The following is a 14,653-nucleotide window of genomic DNA, read 5'->3' on the forward strand; positions in this document are numbered from 1 at the left end:
GGCTAGTACTAGATAATAAAGTCACATGGAAAAAGCATCTAAACTATTTGAAACAGAAAATCATGAAATACATAAGAGTATTCTATCTCTCAAGATCAGTGTGTAACTCCATTTTATTAAAGTCTGTATACTATGCTTTGATAAATTCTACACTGGAATATGGTCTGGCGTTGTGGGGAGGAGCATACACTGTAACCCTTAGGCCGATAGTTGATTTACAGAAATCATTCATTCGCATTATCTCCTTCAAGGCAAAGTTGGAACACACAGCACCTCTCTTTAGAAAATTAGCTATACTTCCATTGAAAAATTTGTATGTTTACAAAGTGCTCAGGAACTTCTTTGATAGAAGCGTTAATGGCAATGCGTATTTTAATTTGAAAAACAATAATTTGAGAAATAAATATGAAGCTTGTATACCTAGAACAAATAAAAGTCACTTCATGAAATTTCTTTCTTATTTGGCTCCAAAGTTCTACAATCTGCTGCCCTTGGAGATAAGGCAGTGCAAGATGCGATCAAGGTTTTTGAGAGATGTCAAGAGATTTGTAATGGAATGTGAGAATATAGATACTTTTTTTAGAATTCTCATGTAGACTTGTATATCATAATATTGTACAATATACTTCAAAGCTGAAATTGATAAATCATCGATACTGTTATGATTGTAATATGTGTCACTTCATATGCAACTGTCGGCCTCAGTAACTACATTTTAGCGCTATAGTTTTGTAATCAATTTTATATCACCATCTCAAACAGGTTGAGTACCTCGAGATGCAAATACTCAATTGGCATTGCATTTCATTTTGTAATAGTATTTTCTCATGTTGTAATAGTATATTTCGCACCTAGGGCCGAAAATGATACTTTTCCGGCTCGAAATCGGTTTTCAAGTCCGAGGCCGTAGGCCTCGGACTGGATAAGATTGAGAGCCGGAAAAACATTTTTGCCCATGGTGAGAACGTTATTTTTCGCCACACAGAAAAAAAACAATATAAATATGAGAATAATTGTTTATTAGGCACTTCTGAAAGCAAAACAGGAAGGTCATAGCTCTAGCAAATCTGAGGTAATCTGAATATCAGGAAATTGTCCAAGTATTTTTATTTTTTATTCTGATTTGTCTAAATAACCTGAAAGATTATGTTCAATTATGTAAGAGGTTGAGTTTATACTTTTTATTCTTCCAAATGACAATAAGATGATATTATTATAAATGTTTTGATTCTTGAATAATCAACACAAATAATGAAAAGTTTTTTGATCAGCTGTTTTAGCACACTTGAAATTTGGCCAATCTGAATGTCAACGTCAACAATGCTTGTTGTCATTGACTTCGGAAGTTTAGGTTAGAAGTTCTATCCTACTCTGAAAATCGAATTTGAATAGTTTATAATATATATCTTATCTGTATTTTATTCATCCAAATAAAATGATAGTATCTTATTGCAGAATACTTATTCAATTCTAGAAGCATAAACTCATTCGGTTTCATAAACCATTTTGTAAACACGTTCACATCAAATCAGAATCAGCTGACTTCAAGGTTATTTTACAGCCCTAGGGCTGTAAAACTTTTACCGGCCTGGTCAGAAAACAAACATTTTTGGCCTCCATATGGTGCACGAAAACCAGCTCATTACATCCAAGTGAGGCGAAAAATTTGTATTGCTTTTATTATGTATTTATAAGATGTTGTAATTTTATATTTCTGAGTAGTTATAATCTGACAGTTTAAACACCCTTTTTTGCTCGAAATCCCCCTCCCCCCTCTCGCCTCTCGCCCATCACGCCTCCCCCAGGCCCCTCCACCCCTCCCCTGCTGGGTGGGGGGTGTTCTAGAAATAGATTTTCCCCCTCCCACACCGCTCTCTCTCTCTCCCTCTCCCTCTCTCTCTCTCTCCCTCATCTCACTCTCTCTCTCTCTAATCTAATCTAATCTAATCTAATCTAATCTAATCTAATCTCCCTCTCTCTCACTCTCACCCCCTCTCCAAGTGAGGATGAGGGGGATGAAGAAGGGGAGAGATATCTCTCTCTCAAATAGATTTTCCCTTCCCCTTCCCCAGTATAGATGAGGAGGGTGGATATCAATTATTGACTATCGACTATTGGATAAAAAATAAAAATAATTTCCCTTTGAGGGAAAAATTCCCTCACTCTCTGTCTCTCTACATCTAATGCTATACTGACAGATTGAAGTGAATTGAGAAATTCCCTATCTCTCTCTCTCTCTCTCTCTCTCTCTCTACATCTATTGCTTGATAATCTTATGCTATACTGACAGACTAAAGTGAATTGAGAAATTCCCTATCTCACTCTCTCTCTCTCTCTCTCTCTCTCTCTCTCTCTCTCTACATCTATTGCTTAATAATCTGATGCTATACTGTCAGATTAAAGTGAATCCTTACCTCTACAATAATTTAAGTTCTATAATATCCATATTATGCTTGGTTTCCAACTGACAGTCAAGAGTTCAATCGAATTGTTTATCAATATTATGCATGTTATAGTGTCTTTTGAGAACCTAAATTCTCAGACAACTATAATTAAGTTTGGAAATCATGCGAGACCCCGATGGTGTGGATGGGTTAGTGAAATTTCTAGTACTATTCCAGTGGTGAGGAATCCGAAATGGAAATCATTTGACGATTGATTGCCTCTATATTGAATATTTAAATTCAAAGAACATTTTACAATAAATACTTTCTCCAATTAAAGATTATCTTTGTCTTAAGAGACCAAGTTTAACTATATTTACATCTTCAAGAGACCAAAATTTAAGGGACATATTGAATTCTGATGGGGAAAGATCAAGTACTCATCTTGTAGTTGTCGTCGAGATGTCCGGAGTCCCTGGCGGAGATGGATGAAGGGTGAAGATGATTGGTCGTCCTCCAGGAATGTTCAGGCATCGCGGCAACAGATCCAAAAGGGTCGATTCCATCCATGGTTGGAAGAAGTCGCCGGCCCTTTTACAATGGAAATTCTCGGCCCGATACAGAAACCTGATGACAAATTTACAACAGAATTAGAAATATAATAATTACCAATATCTAATAGGATTGTATTCAATTGATGATCTAGGTAGATCATCAAATAAATACAATTCACCACTTCCTAAGAGGAAATAATATTATTAACATACATAAATCACTTCACAAATGATAAATTATATTCAATGACAATAATAAAAATACTCACCCAAAAGGGGTATTGAAGATCCGAAGTATAGAGGGAATCAATCGTGATCCTAATTCAAGCTATCCCATTATTACTGTATTCTCAAAAGGGGGACTTTACTTCTAAATATTACTCTTAGCCTACATTTGAAGTTACTTCAAAAGATGTCTGATTTACTTGGACAATCAATTAAATTCTCCTGGAGAGAATGAGAATGTAACCCCAAACAAAAACATTACTGGAAATTGAAAGAAAATCTCAAGAAACAGTTAACACTATGACAGCTGGGATTAGAATGATCACTCTCCTAGTTTTCAGAGGCTTCCAGACTGATCAGTTCTACCATAAAACTTTAAAATATTTACCCGATCACCTGTGAATTTCTCTTTGCCCACTCTCTTTCTCCTCAGTAAATAAGGAAGGTGATATGTTCAAGCAAGAAGGAAACTAGGAGAGAAAAGTTATTTCCCTTTTGCAAGTTTAGAATTATGGGATTGATTCAGCATACTTCTGGCATCTAGATCTGTCATGAGAATAGATAATTCCAAGTGGGATCGTGGGAATCAAGGACTTTAATAAGATTCTGATCATAATTATAATGATTTTAGAAATGCTGGCTTAGTTGCAAATGAACAAGAATAAATTCACCATCTTCATGGGGACTGAAAACTACTAACTTAAGATAGAATAGATTCCATTCAATAACTCAAAATTTGGTACAGATTCTCCCCCCATTAAAGGAAAGTTGGACGCCAATGAAAAAATACCAAAATTTTGAATAGGTGAACGCGCCAATTGAAAGGGTGTGGGGAGAATCCACAGCATTCGGGGTCAGTCGAAACAAAGAAAAGCGCGGGCCCAGCGTGATCTAGCGTCGTTGACTGGTTTTCCGAGCAAACACTTACTACTACTACAAGTCATGAAGGCTGTGAGAGAGAGTGTGGAAGAGTAACTTACGTTGAATGCAGTCAGAGAAAATTGGATTGACTCTGTCTGGATCCTATTCTCTCTGAATGGAGCTAGCCGTTCAAAGTCAACATTACACAAATTACTCATCTAACGGTATCATAATATCAACAAAATTATCATGAAACCTTACTAGAACAATGAACTACTCTGAGAATTATCGATATATCAAGCTTTTCATACAATTCTTAATCTAGTTACACATTAACACTACTAACCTATTTCTATATTGCCAATGAATACTATAGTACGTGAATAAAATACTACAACCTAACTGAATAATCCTACTTGCCAATAATAAACTGATTATGCCTTATTCACAACGATAGTTTAATTGATTATATATAAAAACTTGATATTATTATAAGATAATACTCCAATTATGATTATTATAATAATTCTACTTATTTATTCTATTTTACCCATATCTTCCTAATATTCTTATTACTATAATCATGGCCATGAACTTATATTACTACCTAGGAAATTTATCTCTTATTTATAGTCGACTTTCAATTATTACAACTTCAAAGACATGATACAACAGTCACAAAATTCAGATGCGTCCACCTGATTTCTTATGTGTCTCCTGTATTAATGCTTTTATCTTATTTCAATTGTGATACATGTGCACGTCGTATGAATGTATTTCCATCCATGGAAAATAACTTTACAGATACAGGTGAAGTCCATTCTTTTATTATGAATGGGCCATACCATTTTTGTGCTAACATTGCCGAAATTTTATCAGCAGCTCTACTAATTGGATTAGCTTTTAGGAGAACTCTATCATTAGTTTTGAAAGGGATTCTACTTCTTTGTAAGTCAAATCTTCCCTTCGCTTTACTCTGCAACTTTAAGAGGTTTTCATGAGCTTGTTTCCACAATTTTCTCGTATTTTCACTGAATTTCTGGGGCAGTATTTCATCTATTACCCATATATTTGTGAGTGGGTGAGTTGGTTTATGCCTGAATATCAACTCATAAGGAGTATACTTACTACTTTCATGGAAGCTACAATTAAATGCTAGAGGTAACCAACTGAGTGGTACATCCTATTTTGTGTGGTCATGAGAAGAGAATGCAATAAGTGCAGATTTCAAATTCCTATGTACTCTTTCAACAGCGTTGGATTGAGGGTGGTAAAATGCCTCTTTGAAAACAGAACTTATTGAATATATTAGATTTGAATTGTGGTCCATTGTCTGACACTATTATTCTAGGTACACCGAAATTAGTGAAAATCCTTTGTAGTTCATTGCAAATGGTATTAGCATTGGCTTCTCTGACTGCAATCAGCCAGCAATACTTACTAAAAGAGTCGAGCCAGCTAAAAATCATGCAATTACCTTTAGAAGATCTTGGGAGTTTTCCTACAAAATCTATAAATAATTTCTCCATTGGGTAAGAAGCAACACTGGAAGCCATATAGCCATATTCTGGTTTAGCCATATAGCCTTCTATGCTGGTTTAGATAATGCACATATTTTACAGTTCTTAATAAATACTCCTACATCTTTAGATATTCCTTTCCAAGTGAAAACCTGTTTAATTTTATTCAAAGTTTTTGTATATCCTAGATGAGCGCCAAACAAAGATTCGTGGTAATACTTGCAAACCATAGGTTTCAGAACTTGGAGAAGTACTATTTTTGGTTCAGTTGAATTTCGAACATTGCATACTAGAATTCCCTTTTTTATTTGATACAGAAAAATATCATTACCAGCACTCACTGATTGCATTATCTCCTTCACAAATTCGTCCTGCTTCTGATAGGTTGAAATATCAGTGAAACTGAGTGGGAAATCTACTAAATTTATACTAGCCTACATAAATTCTGCTCTATTACTTCGGGGGGAAAGTCTTCAAACATACAGCTTAAGCAATCGGCGACCTTATTGTCAACGCCTTTCACATGCTCTGTAGTAAACTGAAAGGCAGATAACCTTAGAACCTATCTCCCTATCCTACCAAGTTGCTTTGGGTGGTTCAAGACAAATTGCAGTGCATTACAATCAGTTCTCAGAATGATTTTTGTATGTTCAAGGAAATATTTGAATTTCTCAACTCCATAAAGTGCAGCTATAGTTTCCTTTTCATAGGTGGAATATCTTCGTTCTAATGGTGATAGGGTGTGTGATGCATAAGCGATTGGGGCAAAAGCTCCATCTTGCATCTGACCCAACACACATCCTATTGCAATTGAAGAAGCATCAGTGCTCAAAATAAACTTCTCATTAAAATCAGCCATTTTTAGAAGCGGAGGCTGTGACAGAATCTGTTTTAGTTTATCAAACGATTCTTGACATTCATCATTCCATATCAATTTCGCATTTTTCTTCCTCAAGGCATTCAATGGGGCTGAAATCTGTGCTAAGTTGAGGATGAACTTAGAGAAAAACTGCACCATTCCCAAGAATCGTTCAATTCCTTTTACTTTAGTTGGAATAGGAAAATTAACAATTGGTTTTGTTCTTTCTGGGTCGATCGAAATACTATTATGAGAAACCAAATGACCTAGGAAATTGATTTTGTTAGCAGCAAAGTTACATTTCTGAGGGTTCACTGTCAGGTTTGATCGTTTTAATCTACAGAAAACTTCTTCCAATAATTTCCAATGATTTTCGAGAGTGTCAGTATATAAATAATCAAATCATCCAAATAAAAAAATAATCCCTTAAAATGCAAGTCACCAAACAATTTCTGCATTAAGTTGGTCAAAACAGCTGATCCACAACTGATTCCATATGGCAAACGCTTGAATTGATACAAGTTAAATGGTGTTATGAACGCTGTTAGATGCTTCGAATTTTCAGTCAAATGGATTTGGTTATAGGCGCTTGTCAAATCAATGCACGAAAACCACTTAGCATTCGAAAAATAATGAAAACATTCGTGAAGATTTCCTAATGGAGCTGACTGTAACTTTATTACCTTATTTAGGCAACGATAATCAATGCACAAACGATAAGAATTTGGAGTTGGTTTGGGCACCAATAAACAAGGTGACGAGTACTTCGATGTTGAGGGTTCAATTAAATCTTCATCTAGTAGCTGTTGAATCTTTTTTCTTAGATATTCTAACTTGATTGGATTCATGGAATACAGAGATCTAACAACCTTGTTGGATGTTAATTTAATATCATAGTTTATAAGATCAGTTGATCCAATTTTCTCAGTCAGAACATCTGCGTGTTTACTGATCAATTTCTCTAGACTACTCCAATCAAAATAACTCAAATGCGATAAGTTCATTGGAGCCAGTCTCTCCATGATATTATGAACTTGAATTTCGGAGTTGTTAGAAAAATCTTTATTAATTAAAGGAAATTTCAAGTGAGGACTGAAGTCAAAGAAAAAGTTTCTTCTTCTTCTTCTTCTTCTTCTTGCCTTCATGGATTAGGCTTTTGCCTGTTCCGACTCACAACAGCATTCTACAAAAAATTTAAATGTTTTGGAGGAATATATTATATCTAAAATTTATAGCTTATACAAGTATAAAATGTTATTAATTTTTAATTTCTTTATCAGCTTTTCCTGAAAGAAACTATAATGAAGTTCTACAGAGTGATGGCTGCCCCTGTTCTCCTGTATGGAAGTGAATCATGGATCACCACGAAATCACAGGAGAGCAGGCTGCAGGCAGCAGAAATGAGATTCCTACGCAGAACAAAGGGCTGTGACAGACGAGACCACATAAGAAATGAAGAAATAAGAAGAGAATTGGGTGCCTTCAACATGAATGAAAAAGTTGTATGTCATCAAAATGAGTGGAGGGAACATATTATAAGAATGCCAACGGAAAGAATTCCTTTAAAAATTTCAAATTACCATCCGATAGGAAAAAGAGACATTGGTAGACCTCGGAAAAGATGGCAATAGAGGAAATCAAATAAGAATATAGGAAAAGCTGATAAAGAAAAAGTTTCTTCTAATTGAATTCACAAGGATCTGAGAGTGCTATTTGAAGTCACATCCCAAAATTATTTCAACTGGCAAGTTATCAGCAACTAAAAATCGGAATTTCCATGAGAATATTTCTATTTTAATTTTCAAAATGCACGACGTATTCATAACTAATTTAGAAGAGTTTGCAGTCGAACAAATAACTTGATCTTCAATGATCTCAATTTTTTAAGTTTATTACTGCTAATTATTTCCTGAAGTGTGGAGGCTTTTATTATTGAAAACGCTGAACCAGAGTCAACTAGACATTGGAATGTAGTTTCACCATTATTGAAAATCGCTGGTACAAAGAGAAGAGCTTTGTTAGAATAAATCATCCCACACACTTTATTTTCAGATTTTCTTTGCAAATTTTGAATGAAACGTTTCTTAGAATTAGAAATTTTATTTTTCAATGATTTCAATTTTGATTGTTTTTCTACTCTATTTACTTTTGACACTAAGTTTTTTTTGTTGATGAGGCTAGGTTGGAGTTCAAATTCTTATTGCAATTTCTTGCAATGTGATTTGGTCCATTGCATTTATAGCATACAAATCCCTGCCTGTATCCTCTGTTGGGATAGTTATTTATGGGTCTCTTTTCAAATTGAGGTGTATTGTTATCATCCCTATTAGTCCTATAGAAAGCATCTCTCTCGATGTACGCAAAATGTAAATTTTGTGCCTGGATACAGATTTCATCTAATTGGGCTAGAGTTGTAGGTTTGTTCATGAAAATTAACCTTGACCTTTCATGAGGACTCAGACCACTTAATATTGTAGATATGACTTCAGCTTCTGATTTTTCCAATCTCAATAGCAAAGCACTCTCTTTTATCGAAACCACATAAGCTGATATAGGCTCAACCGGCGCTTGCAGTCGATAAAATCAATCATTGACTATTGTTGACATAAGTCTCTGTGGTACAAAATAGTTCAGAACCTCCTGGTGGAATTTATCAAAAGAGTGACTTGAAATAATCGCCATAGTGATTTTATCGCTTAGAGGCCCAATTGTGAATGGCACTAATAGTTTTAGCATCTGGCCGTCATCTATTTGAGAAAATGACTGAATTTTTAGTGCAATTGTTAGGAATGATAACAAATCATGAATGTTCAGACCATCAGTAGGTTTCAAATTTTTAATCAAAGATTCAATGGGTTAAGTATTTTTGAATACATTGAATGTTGTACCTGATTTTGATTTTGACTCAAAATTATATCATTGTCAGGGCCTGCAGCTGCATTCACCTCTCCTGTTGGCGAATTTACTATGTTCACAGAAGGTATATTCAATAGTTTACTTGTACCTGGTTGATTTGAAACTACAATATTTGATGTATTTGGAAACGAGAATTCACTAGGCGATTTCATATTAGCTGGAGATGGAGGCCTACTCTTAACTTGTTTACTTTGCAAATCTACAGTACGAGCAATGATTGATGGCAACATATTTATCATTTCATACAACAAGGTCATTGATTTTCCTTGTTTATCTGGTGTTATTGTTGGAAAGGCTTTCAAAAATTGTTCAATCACTGGGATGAAATGAAGAGTCTTCGATTCCAATTTCACAATTTCTTCTCTAGTCAGTTCCGACATTGATTCAAGTTCTTCCAATAAATATAGAATTCGAGAGCTAATTTATTTTATTGTGATATGAGATCTTAACGTTTCATAGGACACTTGTCTATGTTCAGTGAGGTCAGCGATCTTTTGTCTAAACAAAGTTCTCAGACAATCAACTGTCTGACTTTGCATTTCCAATCTATCTAAACCTAGGATTTCCAATTAGAACAGAAGTTCATCTTTTACTAATACATCTGGGTTAATTTTATGAGACAAAAATGAATTAATTACACGGTTACTCGTAAATGCCTTTTTCACTATATCCAGTGTAACCGCCATGTTATCCTATTATAATCAAATCTACTAATTATTAATACTTATTACTTCTACACAATTGAAAAGCTTGATAATTCAATATCACTAGAATTTTTCCAACTTTAGATAAATTAATGGAACCTGATAGTCTGGAAACCGCTACTCATTAAATCACTTTAAAATTTTATTAATTCAATAATATTCCATCAGAATTCAATTTTCCCATTTCAAATTTGAATTTCCAATTCCAACACAAAAACAGGACCAGAAAATTCACTAATTAACCGTACGTTCTGCTACCAATTCTATAGTGTCTTTTGAGAACCTAAATTCTCAGACAACTATAATTAAGTTTGGAAATCATGCGAGACCCCGATGGTGGAGGGGTTAGTGAAATTTCTAGTACTATTCCAGTGGTGAGGAATCCGAAATAGAAATCATTTGACGATTGATTGCCTCTATATTAAATATTTAAATTCAAAGAACATTTTACAATAATTACTTTCTTCAATTAAAGATTATCTCTGTCTTAAGAGACCAAGTTTAACTATATTTATGTCTTTAAGAGACCAAAATTTAAGGGGCACATTGAATTATGATGGGGAAAGATCAAGTTTTCATCTTGTAGTTGTCGTCGCGATGTCCGGAGTCCCTGGCGGAGATGGATGAAGGGTGAAGATGATTGGTCGTCCTCCAGGAATGTTCAGGCGTCGCGGCTACAGATCCAAAAGGGAGCTAGTCTTGTTCTCTCCTCATCAGCGTTCAATGACGTACAATTCCATCCATGGTTGGAAGAAGTTGCCAGCCCTTTTACAATGGAAATTCTCAGCCCGATACAAAAACCTGATGACAAATTTACAACAGAATTAAAACATAATGATTACCAATATCTAATAGGATTGTATTCAATTGATGATCTGGGTATATCATCAAATAAATACAATTCACCGCTTCCTAAGAGGAAATAATATTATTAACATACATAAATCACTTCACGAATGATAAATTATATTCAATGACAATAATAAAAATACTCACCCAAAAGGGGTATTGAAGATCCAAAGTATAGAGGGAATCAATCGTCATCCTAATTTAAGCTATCCCATTATTACTGTATTCTCAAAAGGGGGACTTCACTTCTAAATATTACTCTTAGCCTACATTTAAAGTTACTTCAAAAGATGTCTGATTTACTTGGATAATCAATTAAATTCTCCTGGAGAGAATGAGAATGTACCCCCAAACGAAAACATTACTGGAAATTGAAAGAAAATCTCAAGAAACAGTTGACACTATGACAGCTGGGATTAGAATGATCACTCTCCTAGTTTTCAGAGGCTTCCAGACTGATCAGTTCTACCATAAAACTTTAAAATATTTACCCGATCACCTGTGAATTCCTCTTTGCCCACTCTCTTTCTCCTCAGTAAATAAGGAAGGTGATATGTTCAAGCAAGAAGGAAACTAGGAGAGAAAAGTTATTTCCCTCTTGCAAGTTTAGAATTATGGGATTGATTCAGCATACTTCTGGCATCCAGATCTGTCGTGAGAATAGATAATTCCAAGTGGGATCATGGGAATCAAGGACTTTAATAAGATTCTGATCATAATTATAACAATTTTAGAAATGCTGGCTAAGTTGCCAATTAACAAGAATAAATTTACTATCTTTATGGGAACTGAAAACTACTAACTTAAGATAGAATAAATTCCATTCAATAACTCAAAATTCTGGTACAATGTTTAAAAAATTGAGCTCTTTTGCTGTACAAGCACCCAGTCGTTATTGTTAAAGTGTTTTCTCCAACAATATGTAAGTATAATTGGAATGAGCTAGCATATCTAAAAATACTCACATATTCTCAGACCTATTTCACTTGGGGTGGTATCTTAATACTCAACACCTATAGTTACCATGAAACTCTCTTAAGAATATGCGATTCCCACTCACATTCAATTCCCATGAACGAGAATCAAAACTTCTGTCATTATCCTCATTCAAAACTACTGAATATTCTTTTGGTAACTTAATAGTGTGTTTAAAGTCACCTCCACTATCAATATCAATAATTTTAAGGTGAATTTCGCCATTATCAGCAAATGTTACTTTCGTTACTACAAACCAATCAAAAGGATAAAATTCATAACCCCAATAGGCTAGTGGATTTGCTTCTACAGAGAACTCATTGAAACTTCTCCAATCAAAATAGTGAGACATTGTGAACTTATCAGGTCGAGCATTTAGAGAGAAGTGAGTAGCACAGTGACGCATGTGCTACGCCCCCCTGTGGCTGAATGTTTTCCCAGAGAAGTGACGCCTGTGCTATGCCCCCCTGTGGCTGAATGTTTCCCCCTTCCCAAATTCTATAGATAAGAGTGTATTCCATCTTATAACTCCTACATCGAAAAAACTGTTACATTCAGTTAATCAATCATAGACACATGAAAAAAAATGTATAATGAGTCAGATTTATCATCTTGAAGTAGCACATGTTCATCTCAACAAGAAAACCGTTATATTCAGTTAATCAATCATAGACACATGAAAAAAATGTATAATGACTCTGATTTATCATCTTAAAGTAGCACGTGTTTGTGTCAGCAAGAAAACCATTAAAGTTCACTGTACTTCAAATTCAAATTTCTCCCTCATATGCTATGTGTTATCCTTTCACAAGATTTTATGTTTTCGGAAACAACACAAAGCCTTTATATTGTGCTAATCCCATTTTTGTTGTTATCATTTCTGCAACCTGATTTTTGGAAAGGTTATGTTGCTTAGCTTCCATCCAATTCATATTAAAACTAACGCGTGTGTAGCCACTGACGATATCATAAGTTATCTTATGGATGGATAAATTAAGATAATCCATGAATGGGGCCAAACATTGCAGCCTCATAACAGACCCCTCTTCGGAATTTTTAATTGCCTCAGCTATTTCATCATGAATGCTTTTCACAGCAACTTCCATCTTGTTTTTCTTAATAAAATATCCTATATCATTTTTAGTTGCATACTTGTCTGCAATTTGATTAATCAGAGTAGCAATAGCATCTTTTGTAATGAATTGTTCAATACCATCCATAATATTAGCTTTTATTGCACTTGCCATTTCAGATAATCGTTTTCCAAACTCTTCCTTTGTTGATGAAGAACTAGTTAATTTCTGCATAGCAGATTTCAAATATTGCTTATCAATTGGTGATGGCTGTGTTTCATTTCCTTTAGTAAAAATTCCTGTACTAAGCTGTTTTAATTTAGTATTGAGGTAGTTTCTGTCCAAGACCTCCAAATTCTTAATTTTATCTGATATGCCTTTTAATTTCTCATCTAAATAACCTTTATCAACTTTATCGTTGTTAATACTGATTAACAAATAAAAGACATTTTTCTAAGCACGGTTAATTCAAATGACATAAGAGACTATCTATATTATTATCATCCTCATAATTTGTGTATGGATAAGTTAATCAAAATTGAAGATGAAATTATGAAGAGTTGTAGTGAAATATGTAAATAAACTTTTTCTGTGTTCAAATGATTTTTCATTCCAATATTCCTCTCACTTTTTAGTTTAGTAGCAGCTCAGAGCTAGAGCTGATAAGATCAGCACGTGTGCCGCAATCTTCTTATAGAAGTGAGACATGCCCCCCTCAGCTATCTGTTGATGCTAACAAGTACGCAATGTGCACGTTATCAATTTATAGAACAGAGACACATGCCAAACAGGGGCGTTAACATGCAGTGTTATGGTTTTTCAAAATTCAAAAAAATTACTCATCTCTTGATGGCAATTTCATTTAACGGATTCGATTTAATTGCAAAGAATATTAAATTTTCATCAGGATGTCAAGATGCTGATTTGCCGTTAACAAAAACCATACACTTTCCAATTTTATCTGAGATCTTCGAATTACTTGATATACTCGATACAGGTCATCTACATTATGGTTGTACAAATGATTCGCCATTATCTGTTGTTACAAATTCCGATGAACTTTGGAAATGCTTGTACAATATTGCAGATAAAAAATATAAAAGAACTTAGATCATTAACCTCTCTGTAGAGATATGGATTCACTTTGATCTGACAGTATAGCATTAGATTATTAAGCAATAGATGTAGAGAGAGAAAGAGAGAGAGGGAGAGAGAGAGAGAGATAGGGAATTTCTTAATTTACTTTAATCTGTCAGTATAGCATTAGATGTAGAGAGAGAGGGAATTTTTCCTCAAAGGGAAATTATTTTTTCCCTCATCCAATAGTTGATAGTCAATAATCGATATCAACCCTCCTCATCTATACTGGGGAAGGGGAAGGGAAAATCTATTCGAGAGAGAGAGATATCTCTCTCCTTCTTCATCCCCCTCGTCCTCACTGGGAGAGGGGGAGAGAGAGAGCGAGATTAGATTAGATTAGAGAGAGAGGGAGATTGATTGATTGATTGATTGATTGAGTACTTTATTCATGTAGATTACAATACAATGTAGATTACAATATACTGGCTTATACACTTATATACAATAGCTTACAATACAGCAAAGTTATAGATGAATTTACATAATATAGACTAAGAAAATAACTATTGAACTGTATATGATATGAAGAAGCAATTTGTAATATAATAACTATAGATAATAATCATATTGTTATGCATTTACATAAATTGGCG

The 14,653-nt window shown here is 34.4% G+C and overlaps 1 protein-coding gene across 4 annotated transcripts in view; it reads left to right on the forward strand.

Annotated features, from left to right (window-relative positions):
* LOC120352670 overlaps positions 1-14,653 on the forward strand; it is a 290,323-nt gene that overhangs the window by 211,073 nt on the left and 64,597 nt on the right. The gene's annotated exons all lie outside the window — the stretch shown is intronic.

Source organism: Nilaparvata lugens, chromosome 8, assembly GCF_014356525.2.
Source record: "Nilaparvata lugens isolate BPH chromosome 8, ASM1435652v1, whole genome shotgun sequence".
Lineage (NCBI taxonomy): Eukaryota > Metazoa > Arthropoda > Insecta > Hemiptera > Delphacidae > Nilaparvata > Nilaparvata lugens.